General features: G+C 40.4%; 1 pseudogene across 1 annotated transcript; it reads left to right on the forward strand.

Annotated features, from left to right (window-relative positions):
* The first annotated feature begins 21,200 nt into the window (after nt 1-21,200).
* On the forward strand, nt 21,201-24,029 carry LOC125206167 (protein NRT1/ PTR FAMILY 5.5-like; annotated as a pseudogene). The gene is made up of 3 exons (XR_016132612.1): nt 21,201-22,118; nt 22,189-22,754; nt 22,926-24,029. The product of XR_016132612.1 is annotated as a protein NRT1/ PTR FAMILY 5.5-like (transcript).
* The last annotated feature ends 3,093 nt before the right edge of the window (nt 24,030-27,122 follow it).

Raw genomic sequence — 27,122 nt, forward strand, 5'->3', positions numbered from 1 at the left:
AACTCCTGGAAAAGCAACACCCAACGGATTAACCTCGGCTTAGACTCTTTCTTAGCCAGTAAGTACTTTATTGCTGCGTGATCTATGAAGACTATAACCCTCGACCCAAGAAGATAAGGTCGAAATTTTTCGAATGAGTAAACGACAGCCAACATTTCCTTCTCCGTAGTATCATAGTTCTTCTGAGCTTGATTTAGAGTCTTGGATGCATAGAAGATCACATAACTTTTTCAGTCTATCTTCTGCCCTAAGACAGCTCCCACAGCGAAATCACTCGCGTCGCACATTATCTCAAAAGGATGATTCCAATCTGGCGCCCTGATTATTGGTGCGGACACGAGTCTATCATTAAGCAACTGAAATGCCTTCTTGCATCCTTCGTCAAAGACGAATTCTACATCGTTGTGCAACAAATGAGTGAGCGGTTGCGCGATTTTTGCGAAATCCTTGATAAACCTCCTATAAAATCCCGCGTGACCCAGGAATCCTCAAACTTCCTTTTGGTTCGTGGGGTAAGGTAACTTTGATATCACATCTACCTTTACCTTTTCCACCTGTATTCCTCTTTCAGAAACCACATGACCCAGGACAATACCTTCAGTCACCATGAAGTGGCATTTTTCGAAATTCAAAACTAGGTGCGTCTCCTGGCATCTTTTCAATACTAGGTATCGAATGAATCCCCGTATACGGTAAAATCATCCATGAATATCTCAATGCATACTTCAAGCAAATCCGAAAAAATACTCATCATACACCGCTGGAACGTTCCTAGTGCGTTACACAATCCAAACAGCATTCTTCGGTATGCATAGGTACCAAAAGGGCACATGAACGTGGTTTTCCCTTGGTCCTCTGGGTTAACGTAGATATGGAAATAGCCAGTGTATCCATCAAGGAAGCAAAAACACTGTTTGCCAGCCAATCTTTCTAACATCTGATCAATGAAGGGTAGGGGGAAGTGATCCTTCTTTGTGGCCTCATTCAGCTTCCTGTAGTCGATGCACATCCTCCACCCCGTCACTAGCCTAGTGGGCACCAACTCGTTCTTGTCATTCTTGACAACCTGTATTCCAGACTTTTTGGGCACCATATGGACAGGACTGACCCACTCACTGTCCGGAATGGAGAAGGTGATCCCTAGAGAGAGCAATTTCAACACCTCCTTCAGAACTTCCTCTCGCATATTCGGATTCAGTTTCCGTTGTGCGTCTCGGTGAGCCTTCACGCCTTCTTCTAAACGGATGTGGTGCATGCAGAGATCAGGACTGATTCCTACTAAATCAAAGAGGGTCCACCCTATTGCTTTCTTGTTCCGCATGATCACTTCCAACAGTTCCTTCTCCTGCTCCTCAGTCAAGTTACTGTTGACTATTACTGGGAATGCCTCATCCTCCTCCAAGTAAGCATACTTGAGGCCTGGTGGGAGTGTCTTCAGTTCCTTCCTTGTGTTATTCGTTTCCTGGGGCAAGGGATTTTTTTCTGCAATATCAGGTAATGTTTCCTTCCCAGACTCAAGAGAGTTCTCCAGACTAACCACATGGGCTGATCCCCTTGATCTAGCTGACTCGGGATTTCTGCAAAACTCCATGATGGCCTCTGTTAGTTCCTCATCTGTCAATTCTGTTGTGTTCATTGCTGCACACCACCCTACAACTTCTCGATCGATTAAAAGGCTCAACTCCGAGTTGTCAATTTGTTCCTGTATCAATTCTGTCTCAAGATATTCTTGGACCAAGGGGTTAATAACATCTACAGCATACAAATTCTCAACATCCAATGGCCTTTTCATTCCCTCATCTATGCTAAATGTATATTTTTCCCCATTATAATCCAAGCAAATTGTTCCACCGAAGACATCGATAATGGTCTTAGCAGTGCGCAAGAATGGTCTCCCTAAAAGCACGCCACTAGACTCAGCAGACTCATTATCATTCATTTTGATAACATAGAAATCAGCAGGATATAGAAAATCACGCACCTTGACTATGACATTTTCTAACACACCTTCAGGACAAATGCAAGTTCTATCTGCTAACTGGATTACCACCTTGGTGGCGACCATCCTAACCCCTGTCAGTTTCTTGTAGATTGAAAGCGGTAAAACATTTATAGATGCCCCTAGATCACACATAGCATGCTCGATTCTGATATCTCCGAGAGAAATGGGTAATGTGAACATACCTGGGTTTGTGCATTTCGAAGGCATCCTTCTCTTTTGTATCACAGCAGACACGTTCTCCCCGATCACAATCTTCCCGTCCGGCTTGGTCTTCCCAGCTATGAATTCCTTGATGAACTTGCTAAAAGCAGGCATCTTCAAGGCTTGCAAGAAGGGCAGGTTGATTTCCAGCTTGATAAAAATCTCCATGAGGTCCTCTGTATCATCCTTCTTTTTCTTTGCTTCCCCTCGGTATGGAAACGGCTTTGTCCGCTTTACCGCATTTGTGCAACTCCCAGCTGGGGGTTCGCCAGCTTCCCTACTTCCTTTCTTACTTACTAACTCAGGCTCTGGATCTAGGAAAAATGGATCAGCTGATCGAGGTAGAGATCCCCCTAAATTTTCCTTCTGGAGGTCATCCTGAACAGGAACTTCTCTGGGTCTAGGGCTATCTCCCTGACTCTCCTTCCCCTTACTTACCTGTGTGGGTGCTTCTTCGTCGATCTCCAATGTCGGTCCTTCATAGCCCCTCCCGGATCTCAAGGTAATATGACTAATGTTTGCTCGGTCGGGGGCTTTGACCGTGGCAGGAAGTTTTCCCTCATTTCCCCGCATCTCATTCAAGGAAACCGCGATCTGGGACAGCTGTTTTGCCATCATGTCCATGGCTGCTTTGTGTTCCGACTGAGCGTCTTGCAATTTGTGCACCACGTCGTTGTTGGAATGCAAGTTATTCTGCATGAACTGCTGTGAATTCACTAGGTCGTGGACCATATCATCCAAACTCCTTTGTGGCCTGGAGTTGAATTGATTATAATTTGATCCTTGACCTTGGTTTTGTCCTTGGGTTTGTCGATAGTTCCCTTGATTTCCTTGGTGGTTATTGTACTGGTTGCTAGACCCATGATTCCCTTGGTGATTTGGTTGGGAATTCTGATAGTTCCCTTGGATATTCCTGGATTGTTCTGATTCCTGTTTCCCCAATTAGTATGGTCCTGATTCTTGTACCCCAGTTGCAATTGCCCCTCTTGATTTCTCCCTGACCAGTTGGACTGCCTCTCTGGAGGGTGTGCATAATTTGTGAGCTGCAGTGGGGGCGGCTGACTTTGATCATTGTCAGTCCATCTAAAATTGGGGTGAGTCCTCCATAGGGCCTCCTTTTGTCTCCCTTGGTTCCAACTTCCATCCGGATTCCAGCTTTCCATTGAATTTGCCTGGGCTTGGCATTCCCCTTCACAAGGTTGACCATGATAAGGCTGAAGTTGTCTTTCCTCTGGACCAGGGGGTTTCTCATTTTCCGATGGAGCATGAGGGTTGTACTTCTCAATTGCATTCAGCAATGCTTTCTCCAATTTATCTATCATGTCTTCCACCTTCTTGTCATCTTCATCTGTTACTGCATTGGCTGATCCCCTTCTCAAAATGCTCCGCAGGTTATCATAGGCCTTCTTCGCCTCGATCAATCTTCCCAAAGTTTCTCTGGCTTCACTTGCTTTATTCTTGGTAAAATTTCCCCCGCTCGAGGAATTCATCAAGTCCTTTGACTCAGGGTTTGCACCTTCGTAAAACAGATAGTAAGTCTCTGCCTCGATCATCCTGTGGTTCGGACAAGCATCCAACAGTCCCTTGAACCGGGACCAATAAGAGCTCAGAGACTCATCATATTCTTGCTTGCACTCCTGGATCTCCTTCTTCAAGGTGTTTGTCTTGTTGGACGGGAAAAAATAGTCCAAGAACTCCAGCTTGAAGTCCTTCCATGTGTTGATCGAGTCTGGTGGGAGCCTCAACAGCCAAGTATTAGCCTCCCCCTTGAGGGCAAACGGGACTGCACGCAAACGGTAGTTCTCCTCAGTCGCCTCGTTGGGCCTCTTTTGAATGCTGCACAGCTTACTAAACTCGTTTAGGAATTCGTAAGAACATTCGTTCCTTCGTCCAGAGAATGTGGGCAAAACCCCCAGCACATTTGTCTTGATATCGATAGACCTCCGGCGCGGGTTTGAGACTATGGCATGGGCAGGCTCACCGTCTAGATGCGCGGTGAGTGAACCTATCTCCGGATCGGGATCCACTAAATGTGCCATATTCGGGTCTTCCTCTTCCTCAGTCTCGGAATGCTCTGTTTCTGTGGACGACTTCGGGTCCTCTTTTCCTGACGAGTTCCACTCCTTCTCACTTTCTGATTCGAACGGAAACGGGTCTACTGTCCTTAAACCTGATCTGGTAGTGACGGTGGACGTAAACTCCTTGACTTGCCACTTGTATCGGGCGTTTCCTGACCTAGATGAACTAGCCCAACTTCCAGAATGGAAGCCCGTGTTCATAAACTGTCAAGAAAAACAAATTAACAAAAATTAAACTATTTACACCAAATCCTCAAACGCATAAACAATTAACGCCATCCATCCCCGGCAATGGCGCCATTTGAAGCTTGGGAATTTTCTTCTTGTTTAGAGACTGCATGCACAGAAAGGAATAACAAGTTTCCTAGGTCCAGCGAATCCACTAGATCATAGGGTCTAGGAACTCATAGAACGTTGGAAGATCTCGGTCGTTGGACACACAGAATTTCGCTTCAAAACCCTCAACCACGTATACTAAAATTAGCACAGGGAAGTAGGGATCGATCCCACAGAGATGAATGCGCAATTAAACATGCTCAAGGATTCGGGACTATTATTGGGTTGGCTGCTGCCACGCATTTTTTGGGTTGAGGAGATTAAACTAAACTTGGAGTTGAAATCTGCTACGCTAACAACTAGATCTAGGCAGAACAGAAATCATGCATGTAAACTGGAAAACCCTCCGTGAGGACGGTGTTACCACTGACTTTCGCCGAAGATGAACCCCTAGAAACCCTTAACTACCCCAGAATTCCTATTTTTCCCAAGTGTGTGTGTGAGTGTGTGAGCTGAGAGCAAAATCATGTATATGGCGTGTGCTGCATGCTCCTTTATTTATAGGCGTTGAAGTGGGTCTAGCGAGGTATGAATAGTCTTTGTTGCCCTCAGCTATTGACTTCCTTCGTCTAGCCATTTTTTTTCTCTTCAACTCTGCTCACTTTCCTTCGTTTTCCTTCGCTAGTCCATTGCCTCCAGCTCTTCCTGGATCTAGCGTCTCCTTCACACACCTGGCTTAAAAACTGCGTTAGACCCAGTAAAATAAAGTGTTTTTTCACCACATAACCGATGCATGAAATTAGCCTTATCAATGATCAAGCAGAGATTTCGAACAGAGAAATCAAAAACATCTTGGAAAAGACGGTGAACACCACAAGGAAAGATTGGAGTAAGCACCTCGACGATGCTCTCTGGGCATATAGGACTGCTTACAAAACGCCAATCGGGATGTCACCATACAGATTGGTGTTCGGGAAAATGTGCCATTTGCCAGTGGAAGTGGAGCATAGGGCATACTGGGCCGTGAAAGAGATGAATATGAAGGCCCAGGATTGTGAAGAGGAATGGAAACTGCAACTACAAGAATTAGAGGAACTAAGACTGGAGGCATTCGACTCGGCCATGTGGTATAAAGAAAGAACAAAGGTCTGGCATGATAAGAATCTCCGAGTCAAGGAACTTTGCGTAGGGCAGAAATTACTCCTTTTCCAATCCCGGCTGAAGTTAATGCCTGGTAAGTTGAAATCCAAGTGGATAGGGCCATACACAGTCATTGGCCTTCGAGCAAATGGAGCTATAAAGATTCAAGGAAGCGCCCCAAACTCAGTTCCCTTCCTGGTAAACGGGAACAGAGTGAAGGTATACAAAGGTGATACTGATGTGCATGTGGTGGAAAAGACGCCACTACATGCATCTGTTATTATTTCTTAAGATGCCAGGCAAGTGAACATCCTTAACGAACTCCTAGGTCAAGTAAAGTGGGAAACAAAATTTATTTTTGCACTGACCTAGGGGATCTTGAGGATATTCATTCGCTATGTAAATAGTTCAGTAGCTTTCTAAAAACAAGAAAATCCAAATAAATTAAAAATTCAATCTTCCAAAAATATTTTCGAAGCACCAAAATCCTTGGGGAAATTGTTTTGTCAATCATAATCTTCGACCCAGGAATTTGGTGTTTCATTTCTTTTGTTCTAAACTGCTAGGGAGAGGAAGAGCTTTGCAGATAAGAGAGAAAGCGGTAGCCTTTTGAAATTCGAATTCCGCTTTTCGAGGAACATACGGTTGCTTGCATCATATGGCAACCGTTCGCCTTCCACTCTGAAAAAGGCTGGAGATATTTGATTCTCAATCAGAATCAATCACCCATTCTCTCTCTACTCTCATAACTCTCACTCTCTAAATAATTTTCCCCAAAATCGTTTCAAACCCTAACCAAACCTACCCCAGAAATTTTGCAGTTACAGGTAACTATGAAGAAAGTACAAAGAACCACCGTGATGAAGGGAGACCCAGCCGCCAGACCTCCGTCAGCAAGTCGTCCGGACAGCCGCCGTTCCAACCGACTCTTTCAGCGCTCGATATCCGTTCAGAATGGAACCCGACTTCTGTGCAAGGTTCCTCTACCGTCAAGAGTCCCGATGAGGAGGCATTTTTGAAGGAACTAGAAGACAAGTTCTGAAGCAAGGAAGAGGCCGAGAAACTATTCTCCCGTTTCTCGATGTTTCGTCAGCAACCGCCGCCAGTTCCTGAGGAATCAAAGGCGCAACAACCGAGTTCAAGCCCAGGGGTTTCCAAAACCTTAGATCAGACGCATACAATTGAGCCAAACTCAAACAGCAAACTCGAGGAGGAAGGCGTCAGCGGATTTGCAGACGAAATTGACAGAATGGCGGTAGATCACTCGGTAGATGTACTCGCAAGGGAAGGTAATGTTTCTGCCATATAATTAGTGGAGGGGGAAACCCCGGTGGTTGAATTTGTGTGGGAAAAAACTCCAGTTTCTGAGAATATGGAGGGGGAAACCCCGAATGTGTATGTGGAGGGGGGAACCCCGTTTAATCTTGAGGGGGTGACCCCAAATTTGCTTGTTGGGGGGGAAACCCCAGTTGTGTCTGAGGGAGAAATCCCTAAAAATTCTGAGGAGGAGATTCCTTAAATCTACGAGGGAAACCCCAGTTACGTGTGCTGGGGGAGAAATCCCTACATATTCTGGAGGGGATGAGATCCCCGTTGATGTTGAAGGACAGAGGCCCAAAGAGGACGGGCCGTTAGAGGTAGTGGATCTGGAGAAGGAACCAGAGGAATCACCCGCTGATCTGCGGGCGTCAAGGAGAATGGTCCGGCGAAGTCTGCTGGACGAAGTCGATGAGGATGACCAGACGAAGGGATCAGGATTCCTGGCCCCAGGGGCGACGAGCACGCAGGAGGGAGAGACTCCTGCTTCTGAAGATGAGGTAGACGCTGAGGAAGAGCGTCGGGTGGCCAAGGAGCGAAAAAGGAAGGGAAAGACAATTGTCGTCCCTCGGCCCAGAAAATCTCAGAGACTCATTTCAGTCAGAAAAGCTCCCCGCCCGCTCCCCAAGGCCTCTGGACCTGGTGATGAAGGTAGCGAGACCGAGGAAGAAATCGGGGAAGAAGAGGAGGTCCCCAACTTCGATAACGAAGAAGCTCTTAGGAGCTATGTCTAAGTTCAATGACGCAAAGAGGGCACAGACGTACAAGGAGCGAAGCGCAGTTGGGAAATTGGCCAAGTCAGGGAAAAGGTACGATGAGGCCGAGTTGAAGGAGATAGAGTCTGACGAAGAATTCCTCGGCCACATTAAGGGAATAGGCTTTGAATGGCTCCTTAACCACAGTGAACAGGAGGTGCCAGTTGAAGCGGCCCGTGAATTTTTCTCTACCTTCAGGTTCAAGGCTACTACCGATCCAGATCCGAACTCCATCTCTTTCCGCCTCTTCACCATCGAGCATACCATGAGTGTGAGGGAGTGGTCTTTGAGGATGGGGTTGTTTAGCAACGCCGAGGATGATGAGGGCATTTGGGACGACAGAGTATACGGCCCACCGAAGGATACACCCGGATTCTCACCACAGACTGCTTGGGAGTACTTGACACATGCCAGGAGCGGAAATTTTAAGACTAGCATATCAAAAGGGATCCACCTCACCGACCATCTTCTCCATTTCGCCCAGGAATTCATCGGGTACAATTTGATGGGCACGGCCAGCTCCAGCATCACCACCACCGAGCTATACTTCACTTGGTGCATGGCTAAACGCATCAAGGTTCACCTTGGATATTGGTTGGCCCAGGCTTGCCATCAAATGACTGCAAACCCTTCTCACCACATGTACACCTGCCACCTTCTAGGCGCCTACATCGAGTGCAACTTCGTCATGAAGATTGGGAAGGCAGAGCCGAGTGTCACAATGTGTTCGGTCTAAGTGTGAGAGGTTTTGTATATACACAACATGTTTGTTTTCTGTTTTATGTCTTTGTCTTTTCTCTCCCACTTAGCCCGTTGTTCGGTCTAAGTGTGAGAAGTTTTATGTGTTTTATTATGATTGTGTGCACCAACTCCCTCATTTCCCCCCTTCACTAGGATAGCTTGGGAACAAGCTGGAGTGAAGTGGGAGGGGGTGGGAGAGTTAGTGCAGTATGTGCTCAGCATGTGATAGAGTTCTTAGGTCTAGGAGTCTCTAGTTTTCTTTTTAGGTTATGTGTTTAAAGCATGAATTAACAAAGATAATAAGGCAAGATTCCCTTAGGGAGAGTAATTGAAGATAGGATGCACTACAACTTTGAGGCCTCTTTCCTTAATAAGCTAAAATCGGTTTGGAGGAAGCAAGAACGATAGAAGGTGCCTTAGCCGACCTAATTGTGAAGCCCCACTATTTATGTGAGTTATAAGCGTTAAACATTGAGTGTTGACATAATAAAAGGGCCTGCTACCTGATGCTTAGGGAGAAGAATTTAGAAAGGAGGTATTTAGGAAGAAAAAAAAAATTCAAACCCGGAGGTATAAGCTGGACAAAGTCTAGAAGAGGAGAATTAAAATAAAAAAGAAGAAGAAAAAAAAAATGATATATTTGGAGGAATAAGCTGGACGAAGTCCAGAAAAGAGGAGGTATAAGCTGGACGAAGTCCAGGAAAGAGGGGGTATAAGCTGGACGAAGTCCAGGCAAAATCATTAGGAAGGAGGATAGAAGGAGAAATTCTCATAACCCGAAGCATCAGTAGCAGGAACTAACTATGAGCGATAGATCCTAACATCCCTGGTGAGGAATGAGTGATCGAGCGAATCCAACAATTAGCAAGCTAATGGCTATCTGGACGAGCTGACAAACCGACTAGGTGGAAGAAGAGAAGAGGAGGATTTGGAGAGCGTAGACTATTGGATTGACCTTAAACTTGTGGGGACAACTGCCCCAAAAATCTGAACTAATTCATGCCTATGTGTTTTATTTGTTATTGTCTTTGTTTCTTTTTCTTTCATATTAGTGTCTAGGTCTAGGAGTTTACTTGGGTCAGGGGATAACCATGCATCGAAATTAGCCTTATTTCTCTTTTTCTTGTCTTTATACTTGAGGACAAGTATGGTTTAAGTGTGAGCAGTTTGATAAGGCTAATTTCATGCATTGGTTATAAGGATAAATTCTGTGATTTCCTGGGTCTAAGAAACCTTTTTGAGCCAGGTGTGTCGAGAAAATGCCAGCCCCAGGAAGAAGATAGAGACCACCTGGTGAAGGAAGCTGGCAAGGGAAATTAAGCAGAAGGATGAAAAGCCACTAGACTGAGGAGCATCGATTGGAGAGCAAAATAGGAATCACAAGAACAGTCTAGAAGCTTTATCCACTATAAAAAGGAGCACGCAAACAACATGAGACGATCATCACCTTTTCCAGCTCCTAGCTTAGTTTTCTACTTTTCTACACACTCATTTGGGGGAAATTTTTTGGGGATTCTCATTTCATAGGAAGTTTGGGTGCAACACCGTCTCTACGGAGGCGAAGAAACAATTATCTTTTATTTTCAGTCTACTTTTCGTACTCACCGAGTCTTCGTTGTTCGAGGCTCGGCTTTTGAGTTGTTTCTATCGTTGGATATTTCGTATTTTGCAATGGATATTTCTGTTTATGTTTCGTCTATCTTGTTGTGTTGTTTTGGGATCGATTGCTGATCTTTGTTGGTTGATCTGAGTTCGAAGCTGGTTTGTGAGAAATCTGTTGTTGATCGGTGAAATTCTACGTAGATCAATGAGAATCTGAGGTGGAAATGATGTTTGGTGGTTGTGGATGGCTTGGATCCGGAGTGGATTAAGCGTTCCGTGACCGGATCAGTTTGTTTGAAGTTTCATTTAGTTGTTTAAATTTTGCATTCTTGTTTTACCCCGTCTAGTAGCCGTAGATCTGCCTTAGTTTTAACTGTTCTTCGTTTTTACTGCTTTTAATTCTGTCTGCTTCCTGTCGATTTACGTTTTTGTTCTGTTTCTTAACTGGTTATTTCCTGGTAAAATGTTGAAGAAGATGATGTCGCTGTTAGTTGGTCCTTTAGTTAGTTATTTTGCAGCTTTTCAATCGTACTCTACCTTTTCAGAAAATGGACCCCGCATTCAGTTGTTTTCATAGGTCTGGGTAATTTAGGGAATAGTTTTCTTAGATCTAGTAATTTCCTCGCTTGTTCAGTTTATATGCTTGTTTCCTGTTTCTGCCTAGATTTAGCTGTTAGGGTAACATATTTCTATCACCAAGTCTAGGAAGTAAAGCTCAACCCTAAAAATGCGTGGCCGCAGCCAACAAAAAATAGTTCCCGAGTCTTTGAACATGTTTATTTGTGCATTCATCTCTGTGGGATCGATCCCTACTTCCCTGTGCTAATTTTAGTATACGTGGTTGAGGGTTTTGAAGAGGTATTCTGTGTGTCTGACGACCGAGATCTTTCAACGATCCGTGAGTTCCTAGACCCAGTGATCTAGTGGATTCGCTGGACTCAGGAAGCTTGATATTCCTTACTGTGCACATAGTGTAGCTGCAGTCACTTCAAAATGTTAACAAAGGACCAAAATGCTCAAATTTACATATGTTCAGTGTTAGAGTTTGTATACTAGAAATCACGTTTCGAGTGATTGAATACTGTAAAAATCTTATTTTATATTCCAAGGAATAAAACAAATTATTTTTATCATAATGTTGTTATATTTTACATTTAGTGGATGTTAATTGCATGTTTAAATGTATAAGAAAACTTAACAATGTCTAAGTCTTTGTTTTAGTAGACTGATTGTGGGTGTCGTCCACTTTAAGGTAACACGGTCAGTCCTAAATAAAGAAAAAGAAGAGTTTCACGACCTAGATGGAATTAGACTTTCCATCGTGAAAGGTAGCAATGTCAGTCTGCATATTTCTAAGCTTTACTGAAATAAGATGACATTGGTGTGTGGTAAAGCACTGAACGGATCTAACAGCAAGACGAGTCTTTATGCTATCTAGGGATGTCAATTGGGCTAACCCGCTCGCGTTCGGGCCAGTCCACTCGGGTTGTCGGGCTATTTGGGTTCGGGTTATTCGCGCTATGAATTTTTCGGATCATAAATTTTCGGCTCTAACCCTAATTCTTCGGATTTCGAGCTAACCCACGGGCTATTCGGGTTAATAGTAATCTTATATGTTACTTTATATCCAATCCAATATTCTAAATTATTAAAAAATAGATTGTTGCAAATAGTAAAGTATTATCAAAGTGAACAAGAGAAAGAAAATAATAATATAATTTAAAATTGAAACAAAATAGATAAACATATCGTTTAATTAATTGAATCTGACTATAATTTAATGGAAATCATGCACTTCATATTGTTGTGGAGAAGTATGAGAAAGAGCGGATTGGATTTTATACTTGAAGCAATCAACCATCCTACATATTTAGAAGATCTAACCGGACTAACTAAACTGATGAAATCAGCTGGCAAATTCGAAGTGGATTGGGCTGATGAAACTGGCCATGAAGATGATGAATTTTCTCATTTGAGTTTTAATTAACGTTGGCAATAGAGAGGTTTATTATTATTAATTTTAAAATAAACTGAAAAATGATTGATTTAGCTTAATGCATGTTAATTGCCTTATTCTAAAGGCTAAAACAAAATTCGAGAGAAGACATAATTACCATATATTCTTCATATCAATGTTATATTTAATAATTTGATATTACCAAACAGGGGAGTGTTATATTGCTACCTCAACACTTAATTGCTAACTACAACTAAATAATAGTCATTAGATATTCAAATTAAGGGCCTAGATCATCAACCCCGATATATCAATACGATCAACAAAAAACGTCAATAAGGCCATAGGATTAATTCCAAAAAATATCAATAGGGGTATTAATGTCAATTAACTACAAAATTAGTTATAACTAACTTTTAAAAGAAATCCCATAACTTTAAATTCATATAGCATATATCAATTAAAGATAATTTCATAAGGATTCCAACGATATCATACATGCATATGTTCCGACGTCAAATTTTGAAAAAAATTTCGAAAATTTTTAAATTTTTCGTATAGCAAAAAATGTCAACATACTATATAAAATATGTCAATATAATACGTGTAGAATGTCAATATAAGCCATGAGTTAACATTCTTAAAGCATTCTGTTGACATTCTCAAAGCATTGTGTTGATATTTTCGAAACACTATATTGACATTTTCATCCAAAACCCTAATTTGGAGTTTTTTTTAATCTTTTTCGATTTAATAACTAACAACAAAAATTACATGTGGAAAATTGTAGACCACACTTTTTCTAAAATCCTAAGGCCTTAAATTAGTTGTAGTTATTAATTAAATGATGAGTTAGCAATTAATCAATCCCCTTATCAAATATACTCCCTTCGTTCCATAGTAATAGATGCATTTCATTTTGCGCACTCATTTTGAAAAAATAATTATAAATACTGAAAGTAGAGAAAATGTAAAGTAAGAGAGAGAATATTGTAGATAAGACTCTTCTCTACATTATTTTTCTCTTATTTTATTCTCTCTCCACTTTAACTATCTATTATCATTTTTTCAAATAGAGTGCAGAAAATGAAATGCCTCTATTACTGTGGAACGGAGAGAGTACTTCATATAAGTATATAATCCAAAATTTTAATTATATTTTTGTTTTAAATGCTCAACTCGTGGGCTAACCCCTAACTTACCCGGGCCAGTCCGCATAACCTGCCGACCCGAACGGGTTAGCCCGTGTAGCCTGCTTGTGAATATGTGTTGTAATTTTTCGGCCCTAACCCTATGACTTTACCGGTTAATTCGGGTCGACCCGTGGGTTTCGGGCTAGATTGACATCCCTAATGCTATCTACTGAAAGACGAGGTCTTGATAAATATTTGTTTCTTAATCAATGTAAGTTAGTATTGAGAATACGATATTGATTATTGATAAGGCTCGTTTCATGCATTGGTTTTGGGTTAAAATTCTGTGCATTTGGGTGCTAATCTGTGTTTCTGAGTTCAGGTGCGTAGTAAATCTGCCGGATCCAGGAGTTATTGTTACCTGACCTGGCAGATGCAAAAGAGAGGAGATTGAGGTGAAATTCAGATGTCGTCGTCCGGACCTGGGAGAATTAGAAGTTGGCGACAGGAGCAGAAAAAGGCAGAGAGCAGATATTTTAGAGCATCTTATTCAAGGGCACAAGCGTCAAATCACCAAAAAGGATGCCCTAGGGATCAGAGCCTCTCCTATATAAAGAGATCAACCTTAAGGAAGAAGGCACGACTGGATATATCAATTCTCGATCAGCTTCAACACAGTATACTTAGCTCCCTGTTTTTCACACTTAAAACTCGTTTCACTTGCTGCGCACTAGGAGATGGGGTGATTTCTGGCCGCCGTCTTGGTTCTCGTCGTTTTACTGCTGTGTAACACCGCCTTGTAAAGACGAAGAAACAATATTTATCTTGCTTTGTTTAGTTTGTTTTCGTTTAAGCACTCGTTGGTTTTTAGTTTCGTACTCTAGTTTCTGACTTTGATCTGCTGTATTCGACCCTATTTCTCGTTATTATGGAAGTTTATGTTGGTTTTTGTTGGATCTCGCTGAGTTAATGCTTATTTCTTGCTTTTCGCTTTCGTTGTTGTTGATTGTTGGATGTTTGGAGTTGAGATCTGTTGGTTTGTTGTTGGAGGTTGTGGATTTACGTATGGAGATGTGTGGATTTGTTGAATTGTGGTGGATTTGAGTTGGAATTTCGTAGATCTGGTGTTTGCTGTTTACGTTTTGCATGATTATGACTATTTACTTTCTGTTTCTGCATCCTCTAGGTCCAGTAGCGTAGATCTATTAGTTTAGGCTTTAATTTCTCGTTTTAAGCTTAGATCTGAAGTTTGCTCTGTTTTCATGGTGTTTATTGCTATGTTTTACCTGCTATTCTCGTTTGATTCAAGAAGAAGATGAAGTTTGTTGGTAGTTAGAACCAGATCTTCTTTTGTCAGTACTTTCTGCATGTACCTTGCTTTTCTGCATGTTCTCCAGACCCTGTCAGTACTTTCTGCATTTCTTTTTACTTTTCTGCATGCTTTTCTAGAACCTGGTAGTTTAAGGAAATTTGTCCCCACTGTTTGCTTTGTCTTTTTTTGTCCAAATTAGGAAATTCCATCTAGTTAAGTTAGCTCTAGTTGTCTTAGAACTTTAAAACATTTCGTTTCTCAAAGTCATGCATGTTCCGTATGTTCTCATTTCTTAGACCCAGTAGGTAGAGTAAAGTAGTTTAAGTCTCTCATACCCAGTGGTTTTAGTACTCGAACCACAAATTGCGTGCCAGCAGCCAACCCCCTTTCCCAAAACATCCTCAAATGCAGTTTCGTAACACCTTCGTCCTCGTGGGATCAATCCTTTACTACCATGTGCTAGTTGTAGTATAGTGGGTTGAGGTTTTGAAGAAATAGAGTGCACCCAACGACCCTTGTCTGATAGTTTCATGATCTTCTAGCCTCTGAAATCTAGTCGAATCCTCTAGACCTGTTAGATCGAGAGATATCACACACTGCACGTCTACTCTAGTCTCTTTAAATGACTTACTGTTCATAAACTGAAAAAAGAAACAAAAGAAAACATAATAAGTAAACTATTTACAGCAAAACATTCGCAAACACACAAATAACACCATCCATCTCCGGCAACGGCGCCATTTGAAGAGAGGGTTTTTAAACGTGTGTCGTGTGCACGTGTCCCTCCTTTCAACAAGATTTATAATTTTCCCACTAATGCAACGAATATTACTAAGTATAAGCGGTAAGAGCGGGGTCGAACCACATGGACTATGGACCTACTCGAGATCGTTTCTACGACACAAGCGGAAAAGGCTGCTGCCACGCATTCATTGAGTGGGTTAAAACTCTAATCTACTTGACCTGGCGGAATTAAACTGGACTATATTTACCTAACCTATGGGATGAGAAAAGTACGGATACTTGCAACTTGTAAACTAGAGTTAAACTGACTTGAACACCTGTAACTAAAGGAACATGCTGAAACTTTCCCAAAATAAGCAGACAAAGATGCAAAAGCAAGTGGGGACCACTTTTCTCAAACTAGCTGGGCTGACAGAATAGCTGGAAAAGCAAAAGGCAAAAGCAAAAAGCAGATCTGATTCTCTAACTAACTCCCACTTCATCTTCTTCAAACAACCAAGTAAAAACAGACCATAGAACAGAGCTTCAACACCATTGACGAAATAAAACAGAGCATGTTTCAAAAGGAGACGTAAACACGAAATTCAAGCTAAAACTACCAGATCTACGCTATTGGGTCAAGCAGAAAACGTAATAAACACAGATTACCTTGCATGCATCACTATAACTATCGGATCTCAGAAATCGAGCACGTGAACAACTAGATCTCAACCTCTAAACTACTGGAAATCATGTAAACAGCATGGATCTAAACATCTAAGCTACCAATTGCGAAAAGCATCCAAGAAACATAAATAAATAGCATCATCAACATGAAAATAAACACCGAAGCTTTATAAAAATGAAAATAAGTTGAGATCCAAATGTGAAGTCGTCAATTCCTCCGATGAAACTACATATTTAAGCCAAGAAAGCAACAAACTATAAACTAAGAGAGCGGTGGCGTTAAGCGCCTACGAGAGCTTCTTACCTAAACTACGATAGCGTTAAGCGCCTACGAGAGCTTCATTGTGGAAAGCTTCTATTTATAGAGTGGCTTAAACTTCAACCCTAAGGCAACTTTTTGTCGGTATTTGACCATTTTACCCTTGCAGTAATTGAGGATCTTCATGCCAGCACGTCATTCTGTCTCCTTACCAGGTAGGCGACGTTTTCTGCACTTTTGCTCTATTCCGTCATTCTGTCTCCTTAACCAGGTAGGTGACTCTTTCTGCACTTTTGCTCCATTCCGTCATTCTGTCTCCTTGACCAGGTAGATGATTTTTTTTGCACTTTTGCTCCATTCCACCATTCTATCTCCTTGACCACGCAGATGACTTTTTCTGCGCTTCAGCTCCATTCCGCCATTCTGTCTCCTTGACCAGGTAGATGACTTTTTCTGCGCTTTTGCATTATTTATACTCTTGTCGTCAACTTCCTGATTCTCCTAGGTCCGAGCGACGACTTCTGGTATTTTACTTCAAAATCAGCTATTTTGCATCTTCCAGGTCAATTAGCACAAACTCCTGGATCGAGCACATTTCTGCACACTTAAGCTCAAAATTTGTGCATTATCTCCCCCAAAAGCATATAATATCACCAAAAACCAATGCATAAAACGAGCCTTATCAATTATGCACTACTTTGACTTATCAAAAGGTGCGGGTTTTGCGCAACCCAATAATCCTGATATATTGGGTAGTGGTGCTTAATATCTAGTGGGGCTAGGATTGCTATTATGTTGAATCGTGCATGAGGTGAGTCTCGTTTGATAATGCCCTCAAGAGGAGCGCGAAACAAGGTTTTATTATTCGAAATCTAGCTAGTTGGAGTTTGATTACTCTAAGAATAATAAATAAGTGTTTCATGCTAAGTCCACTCTTAGAATTAATAAGATGTTAATTAATTAAGTACATAGCAGACATTAATTAATTAATGGACATTTTTATCTTAAGTGCGGGAAATAAAAGTTAAAACGGAAACCCGGATTACTTAAATTTCGGATTTGAATAGGGAGAGTTCAATATTACTTCTGTAGTGCCTGCTCGTAATATTCCAATTAAAGCTTGTATTAAATTGTGGGTTCAATTTGATTAGTAAAAAGTGAATTGGGTGAGCCCATATCCAAAACCTTCCATAGCTCCCTGTCTGGCTCAAAAGGAACTTAATATAAATAGGAGAATAAATGAGACATAAAATACACATTATTTATTTTTCAAAATTTTCGACCACTCCTTCATAGAGAGGGACGAAATTTTCTTCCAACCCCTCCTCCGTGGATTCAAATTTCTGTCTCTTTTATTTAAGTCCTAGTATTCTGGTGAGATCAGCCCACACTGATATTGGAGTACAGTTCGGGAACCAGAGAGAAGATTTGTGGTCTAGTATTCAAAGCGTCGCGTGGAGAAGCCGCTAGCCATCGTCGATTCTTTGGAGAATCAACAAGGTATTATTTCTGCTCCGTATAAAAGCATGTTTTAGGTTTCAATTATACTTAAAGTATAATTAATTCAAGTTATAAGCATGATACATGTGATAATTACGCGAATAGAATTTGTCTAAATAATCTGCTAAATAGATCTGATTATTATGTGATTTATTTATTTGAATTTATCGAACGCTTCCGCTGCCAGTTCCTTCATTTAGGACCACAAAATCCAAAAGATAATGTTTAGGACCAAAAACATAAAATGACCATATGTTCTGGACCAATTTTGACTTTTACTCATAAAATAATTCTATATTTATATTATACTCCCTCCGTCCCGACTAAGATGACATATTTCTTGACCGGCACGAGATTTTATAAGTTATTGATTAAACTGTGTAATTGGAGAGAGAAAAGATGTGTATAAGTATTAAAATAGAAAGAGAAAGAAAAATAATATTTTAATAAGCGTGGGAAAAAAAGGTTGGATGTATTAATTGGTGACAAAAAGTTACCAGAAAAAAAAAAAAAAATGTGTCATCTTAATTGGTACAAACTAAAAAGAAAAACGTATCAACTTAAGCGGAATGAAAAGAGTACTACTAATAATTTTACAAGGCCCCTTCTAGTTTGCTTGATGGAAATTTTGGTATGAATTCTTAGAATTAAGTACCTTCGCAGCAGTGTAAAAATATAATGAGCAAGACATTTACTGATATTATAGATAAGTAATTATGAGTACATGATAGTGACTTTCATGGCCAACTAGATTTAGATTGCATATTAATCGGGTGTGAGTTAATTATATTAATCGGGTGTGAGTTAATTGGGATGTACTCCCTGGTTTCTTAAATTTTATTCCTTCCATTTCATATAAATAGGCCATTTAGAATTGACATAAGTTTTAATGTATAACTGGTAAAGTAAGGAGAAAGTGAAAATATAGTTGAAATTGTGTAATAGATGATGAGACTCATAAATGATAAAATAAAAGAGAATGAGAAAAAAGATTGTCATAAATGGATATAGACTACTTCTATAGGACGGACGAAAAGGAAATATGACATATTTCTATGGAATAGAGGGAGCATCATATTTTGACTAAGCACAAGTTTAAGAAATTAAACGGAAAGTGTGTCGAAAAAATTAGTAGAATGCGGGTCCTACTTTTAAAATTACTTTTATTAATATGTGGGGTCCACTGCCAAAAATGTTGAGATGGTGAAATATGACAAATTTTGTCAGACGGACGAAAATAAAAATATGTCGCAAATGTTTAGGGATGGGGAGAGTATTTTTTATTGGGTAATAAATATTCAATCTTAAACTAAAAGGTTCAGATTTGAATTAGTCCATCAGGCTAATAAAGCTGATATCTATGAAATTAACACGTGATCTACTCCATAATACTCCCTCCGTCTCACAAGAATATGCACCATTTTCTTTTTAGTCCGTCCCACAAGAAATGCACTTTCTAAATTTGGAAACTCTTTTATTTCTAATGAAGTGAGACCCATTCCCCATTAACTACTTTAATTACATTTCTTTCTACTTTTCTCTTACTTTATCAATTAATTATGCATTAAATTATGTGTCCATTTAAAAGTGCATATTCTTATGAGAAGGGAGTATTATTTTCTAGATTTAGATGCAAACTTCATTTTCCCAAGATAAAATTTAAAGTGTGCCTAATCCCCCCTCCCACTATGGACACGTTTTTAATATAAAAAAAAAAAGATAAAATTTAAATTGCACTCTTTAAAATTTTTTGCATTACTTTAGATTTTATTTTTTCATATAACTCATAAATTTGACTGGGAACATGATAGTCATATAATGGAGATGAAAAAATATCATCTATCTCAACTGATGAAAAGGTTACTAAATTATTTTACAGGAAATGAAAGAAGAAGAAAAAAGTTTTACTTGCAAATGAGGGAATTGTGATATTTGATATCTCTGTTATAAATAGGAATCTAATATCTACGAAAAGAAAAAAAAAATCTAATGTCTACGGAAGAAAATAATCTTTAATAAACTTTAATGGAGAAGTGGGAGAATGGGATATCTAAGAGAAAAAAATATGAAGAAGAAAAAATTGTTATATTTAAATTCAGTTTTTGGCTGTTCCTGATAAAGTGGATAAAATAACTCATTTCATAGCCAAATTACAAAGGTAACAAACTCATTCCTAGGGTCCGGCTGGGAGCTCACAGCGTTGGAGGTGGGGTGGGCGTGGTCTGGGCCACGAGAGGGGCTTGGACCGCGTCTAGATGCAGTTCATCTTGGTGCGGGCAAGCGAGGCCTGGCCATAACTCTTTTTCATTTTTTTTTCTTTAACTCTATAAGTATCAAACCAAATCTTGTTCGTTTCACCACAATTTTATACTCCCTCCGTTCCATAGTAATAGGGGCGTTTTTCCATTTCCGTCCGTTCCATAGTAATAGAGTCATTTCCCTTTTTAGTAAAAGTCAACACATTTTTCCACACCTACTTTACTCTCTCTTACATTTTTCTCTCTTCATCTTTCTACCTTTTTCATTTTCCACTTTATTCTCTCTTTACTTAACTCACCTAACACAATTTTTCTTGGAGGTGGGGTGGGCGTGGTCTGGGCCACGAGAGGGGCTTGGACCGCGTCTAGAAGCAGTTCATCTTGGTGCGGGCAAGCGAGGCCTGGCCATAACTCTTTTTCATTTTTTTTTCTTTAACTCTATAAGTATCAAACCAAATCTTGTTCGTTTCACCACAATTTTATACTCCCTCCGTTCCATAGTAATAGGGGCGTTTTTCCATTTCCGTCCGTTCCATAGTAATAGAGTCATTTCCCTTTTTAGTAAAATTCAACACATTTTTCCACACCTACTTTACTCTCTCTTACTTTTTTCTCTCTTCATCTCTCTACCTTTTTCATTTTCCACTTTATTCTCTCTTTACTTAACTCACCTAACACAATTTTTCTTAATCTCCGTGCCGAAAAGTTTTGCCTCCATTACTATGGAACGGAGGGAGTAGTATTCTACAACATTTTCATTTCAACTACACCCCTCAAATATTAGGAAAACAAGTAGTTTTGTTTTTGTTTTTTTTTCCATTTTTAGGAATTGTATTTTTTGAATTTTTAGGACTTGTACTATTTACTTTTAATTTTCCGAATGAAAATGAATTTTTCGTGTTATAATAGTTTAACTTCTCAATTTTAAGATTAAAATAGTTAATAGTTGTGAATAGTGTAATTTAATGTTTTTGGCTTGGAGGGGCCTAATCTGAGAACGCGGGGGGTTGTAAGAGTTGTGGTATGGCGAAAAAAAATGGAGAGAATGATGAGGTGAAAGGAAATTGGAGTGTGTATTTATGTTTGGGGTGTATATACCTATAATAAATGGTGTACATTTATATTTGGAGTGTTATAGAAATATAAATTGTGATAAAATTTAAGCGACAAATGTAGTATTTTTAAATTCACGTCGGACCAAAGTTTGACAAGGTGAGAATATGACTCAAACTTCGTAGGACCTTTATACAAATGGATATGGAATCGAGAAAATGAATGGATCAATTATATCATCGAAAATGAAAAGGTAAAGAATTAAAGAATAATAGCTGGATACTTGTTCTCTTCAATCATTGTTTTCTTCCTCTCCTCTCCTTTCCGAACAAAGTCATGGACAGCTGGGCATACAATTTGCTGGTACCTTAGAGTATTAAGTATTACTGTATTTATATATTGAATTATATGGTCTGGACTCTGAAGTGTGAAAAATGAGATGAATCTGGGAAGCTAGGAATCGAAGCTCTATTGCTATACTTATTTTCAAGTCAACAACGTGTTGATTGCAGTAGTCATTATAATCTCACTGTTTGTTGTTGATTGAGCTCGTCCCAAAAATGCAAAGCTTTGTTAGAATTTCAGGTCAAATGTTAGTTGCAAATTTTGGATTTTGATCTTACAACTGACACACTGAAATATACTCCCTCCGTCCACGAATAGGAGTCCCATTTCTATCTGGCACGGGTTTTAAGAAATGTGAAGAAAAGTGAGTGGAAGAAAGTTAGTGGAATAGGGTCTCACTTGTATATAATAGTTTTAAATGATATGTGAGTGGAATGAGTTGGTGGAATGTGGGGTCTTTTTACTATTTAAGGTAATTATGAACCGGGACTCCTATTTATGGACGGACCAAAATGGAAAAACGGGACTCCTATTCGTGGACGGAGGGAGTATATCTCATCTCAGCGCTGCTATGGGCTGACATATTAGTGGCCTACGCCTTCTTTGAGATGCAAGATTATTTGACTACTGTTTGGAAACTAAGCTACACTCACGCTGCTGCTATTTTGAACATCTGGAATGGAATCTCCATGATCCTCCCCGTTTTTTTCCTTTTCATCGTCGACACTCTCCTCGGAAACTTCAAGATGCTCTTAATTTCCAGCATCGCCTACAGCGTGGTCAGTAGTTGCTAACTTTGTTATCGTCTCATCGATTCCTTGTTATGTATGTTCTCCTTCCATGTAACAGGGAATCGGGCTCGTTACAATGTCAACACCACCAGTGCTCGCCAAGACATGCCAACGCTATGTCCCAGAATGCATCGGCCACACCCAGAAAGTCCTCTTCTACATGGGCATGTCGTTGATAGCAGTTGGCATAGCCGGTAACCTCGTCTCTGTGAAAACATATGTTGCAGACCAGAAGGCCAAGAAACCTGATGACAATGAAGACGAAGGTGATGGAAATATACCAAGATGCACTCAGCTTGATCCATTACGTTTCTTCTGTCAAATACCGGGTATAGTTATGGTGGTGATTGTGCCTATAGTTGGAGCGATTGCACTTCCGTATATAAAACCATGGAAGCTCCGGTTTGGCATTCCGGCTATCTGTACAGTTTTTGCGACATTGATTTTTCCGACTGGTTGGCCTTGCTACAGGAAGGTCAGGCCAAAGGGGAGCCCAGTGACTAATGTGTGCAGAGTGTTTGTGGCTGCTGCCTTGAAGCTATTCCAACCCCCATTGAGTGATGAGCAATATTACAAGAAAGATGGGGAACAAGTAGCCGATTTTTCGCCTACTTGTTTGCTTAGGTATGTGCTTCTCTAATTTGACATCAAATCGCGTGACACTTCATTAGGCACTTGAGGGTGTTTGTTCGTCATCAAAATCCATATTAGTTCCTCATAGAAAATCTTTGTATGGGAACAAAAGAAAAAGAGGGGTATTGTATATAGATACTGACTTGCAATCTTGGAATTCAGGTGGCTGCATAAGGCTGCCATCATATTGCCTGGTGATTTGAGTGAAGACAAGCAAGTGACGAACAAATGGAGACTCTGCTGAGTAGCACAAGTCGAAGACGCCAAAATTGCTGTTCGGATGGTCCCTATGTGGATGACCTTCGTTGTATGTGGGATGGTGTCCTCGACTGGAAACACATATTTCGTGGAGCAAGCAAAAAACATGAACCGGAAATTAGGGACATTAAAGTTACCTCCTCAGATACTCCTACTGGCACAGAGGTCAGCCAACAAGGTGTTTGGCTGGTGTGCTGAAGCCCTTCTAGCAGGGCGATGGGAAGGTACACCAGCTGTGGGAATTGGAGTGGCCATGATCTCCTCAATTATGTGTTGCATAGTTGCAGCTGTCGTAGAGACAAAGAGACTCAAAGTTATCAGAAAACACGGTTTACTCGATAAGCCAGATGAGAACGTCCCAATGAACATATTGTGGCTGATTTTCCAGTTCATCCTGCTTGCAGGCCTTGATTCGTTCTTGGAAAATAGTGTTGCTGCATTCTACAACGACCAATCTCCTCGATCTATGAAAGATGACTCCACAAGAAGATATATCAAACAGTTCATAAATGGTGTATCTGGCCTGGGATTCATGTGTAGTGTGCTTTCAGTGTATGCTGTGGGTAAAGTAAGTGAGAGAGGAGGCAAAACTACTAGCTGGTTTCAGTACACACTAAACAAGAGCCATCTGGACCGGTATTTTTGGGAGCCGGCAGTTTTAAGCTCTCTCAACCTGGCTGTGTTTGTGCTTGTGGCTTTACATTACAAATACCAGAAGCGGGATGAGCAAGAACAAGGCGAGGCAGCTGCTGATAGTTGAACTCAGGTAGACACTTTCAGAGCAACTTGGATTCCAAACCTCAATCTGTAATTCTGTGATGCCTTTACATTGTTTCAACTGATTTCTTCAAATTTGTCCATGCTTTTGGCTAGGTAGTAGTAGTGGATTGTCAATATAGCCTATGGCTTCATTTCTATCAATAATGATGTATTCTAGCATCTAAGGTAGCTATCTAAATGAATAAAAAAACTTATGTTTTTAGGTGCTACCAAATTGTACATCAGAGCATAACAGTTGAAGAAATTCCACACTGATTGGATAAAATAAGAATAAACACAGCAAATCAACAGTAAGCTGTTGGAAGGAAATCTGGAATATCCTACAAATCAAGGGAGATTGCACAATATGATATTAGGAGATTTGATTGAGATAATTACCGGCATTATGTCTTGCCTTGTATAGATTTCTTCTAGTCTATATAAGATGTACAAAATAGTCAATTACCGATTTCTACATAAGCAACGCATATAAAACTCGAATTCCGAATCAAAAGACAGCAGAAAGAAAATAAGAACACATAATTCTATCTCAAAAATGCCAAAGGTTCAATTTTTATTGAGACCCATCTACCCAAAATAAGATTTCACGGTTTTCACCTTATCTTATATTGCTGTAACAGTGACTGCACAAGGCTTTTTCTTCTCCAGTAGAACCACCTACATTGCGCGCCATTGATCGAATTCGAAGCAAATATTTTTAAAAATGAACTGGGCTCGGCTAATTTTGATGTCTTGACAACTGAGTCGGAAATCCTAGAGACAGAGAGTGAGGCAATTGACAAGGCCTCCACGTCAGAATCCAATTCTCATGTTATTTTTTCCTTTTCTCTTTTGTTTCAGGTCCGAACGATATGTAACAAAAATTCATGGAACAGATGGTGGATTAAAAAAATATTAATGCCAATCATATTATTAGAGCATCTCTAATAGCAATAGCCTAGCCAAAGAACTCCTACCATATCATCTAGTATTAGAAACTGTCTGCCACATCATCAGGACAAGAAACTGGACAAGCAATAGCCTAACCATAGACCAGCAAAATTATAAAAAATTGTAAGAATGAATGCACATTTAGATCCTAGTTCTAGATGGTTTAAAAGAGAAGAAGGACTCAGAGATCAGAGAACTAGCCGTTCGAGAGTTAATTATTCTGTTAGGAAAGAGTAGTTATTAGCTCAAGTTCTTGTTTCTTGATTCTTTTTTCTGTTGGTAGCAGTTGCCAGATTGTTAGAGCTTATATAGCTCGGTCTCTCTCGTATCTTAGAGTAGTGATAGCAGTTAGAAATCAATCAATAAAGAGAATACCTTTTCTCCAAGAAATCCTCTCTACTTTTCATCAAGAATTAGTGTGTGTATTGTGTGTGTGCGCGCGCGATTGTTCATGCTGTGAGTGTGTGAGATAAACAAAAGAGTGTTAGTCTAGCTGAGTTAACAAGTGGCGCCGTCCGGTGGGAAATCTTGAAGCTGAGTTTCAGACGATTTTCAAGATGGCAGCAAGACTAGATGCAGAGAAGTTCACAGGCAAAAATAATTATGGCCTGTGGAAGATGAAAATGAAGGCTGTTCTTATCCAACAAGGGCTGGCTGCGGTTCTGGCTCCTGGAGATAAGGGGAAGGCTCCAGCTCTTGATGAGAAATCTCAGGCCAAGATGGATGAGATGCAACTCAAGGCCCATAGTGCAGTTATCCTGTGCTTGGGTGGCAAAGTCTTGAGAGATGTTCAAGAATCCAAGACAGCTATGGATATTTTGGAGAAATTGGATGAAGTCTATTTGGCTAAGTCTTTAGCAAATAGATTTTACTTGAAGAAAAGGCTCTACTCCTACAGTTTTGCTTCGGATAGGTCCATCACAGAGCAGCTGGAGGAGTTTAACAAGATTATTGATGATCTTGGCTCTGTGGAAGTCAAGATTTCTGATGAAGACAAGGCCATCCTGACACTCAATGCCCTGCCTAGCTCTTATGATCAACTCAGTGATGCCACCATTTGTGGCAGAGATAAGCCAATCGCCTATACAGAGGTGTATTCAGCCCTCATGGCCAAGGAGCTCCAGAAAAGTACCAGCAAGGGTACTGATGTGCAAGCAGCAGAGGCATTGAATGTCAAGAAGTTCAAAAGGCAAAAGTTCAAGAAGAAATATGATGATCCAAAAGCCTCTAGCTCTGATACCTCAAAGGAAACCAGATCATGCCACTAGTGCAAGAAGCCTGGGTATCTAAAGAAAGATTGTTTTGCTTGGAAGAAGAAGCAAACATCTGAGGGCAAGGGGCAGAACACCTCTGATTGTGTAGAGGGTGTAGATCCACCAGCCCAGCTTCTAAATGTTTTAGATAGTGGGGTAAGTCAGAAATGGATCATGGATTCTGGGTGCAGTTTTCACATGTGCCCCAATAGGAGCTGGTTTCATGGTCTCAAGGAGGCAGATGGAACAGTTCTACTTGGAAATAACCACATCTGTAAGATCAGAGGAGTTGGGAAGGTGAAGCTGAGGCTTTAAGATGGCTCTATCAAGATCTTGACAGAAGTGAGGTTCATTCCTAATTATTTAATTATTTATCTAGTCTATCTAGGATTTATTTACATAGAATTAAATCTATATAAATCCATAAGACAGAATAAAATAAAATTAATTATTATTATCCTAATTTATCTAGGATTTATCTAGATATAATTAAATATATCTAAATCCACAAAATAAAGATAAATTTTAACTAATCCATATATTCAAATCTTATTTCAAATTATATCTTGAAATTAATTCTAAAATTAGTTCCAAGAGTTAGCAAACCCTAACTAATTTAAAAATTTCCTCCAAATTAGTTTCTAGGATTAGGGAAACCCTAACTAATTTAGAAAATTCAACGCAGCCACGCGAGCTGGGAACCGCCATCGGGCTCCCACTCAGAACACCGCTGTCTATGAGCCGCTGATCGGACCGCCCGGGCAGTCTATTGGGCTGCTCTCGGCTGAAATAAAATTGTCCAGCCTGAACCCAAACAGCCCTAGTCCGGAGCTGCTGCTGTGTTCTTCGTCCAACTGCATCAGATGCGAGATGATCACCGCAACCTGCCGTTGCTCGGAGATGTCGCTGCATGTGGTGCTGAACGTCACAGCTTGACCAGTCTGGCCGCGCTGATCGCCCTTCACCCGCTGTCGTGATCCTCCAACTCACGTACAGATTTCGATAATTGTTAATCAAAATTTTGAGTGTCCGTTAGTTATGACTACCAACAAAAATAATTTCTTAATCAATACCCTATGTTCACGCAATTCAACCAATTGAATTGAGTCAAACAAAAAGAAATCTTACGGGTATCTCC

Source organism: Salvia hispanica, chromosome 6 (assembly GCF_029641045.1).
Source record: "Salvia hispanica isolate PSC_SH4W2 chromosome 6, Shi_PSC_v1, whole genome shotgun sequence".
Lineage (NCBI taxonomy): Eukaryota > Viridiplantae > Streptophyta > Magnoliopsida > Lamiales > Lamiaceae > Salvia > Salvia hispanica.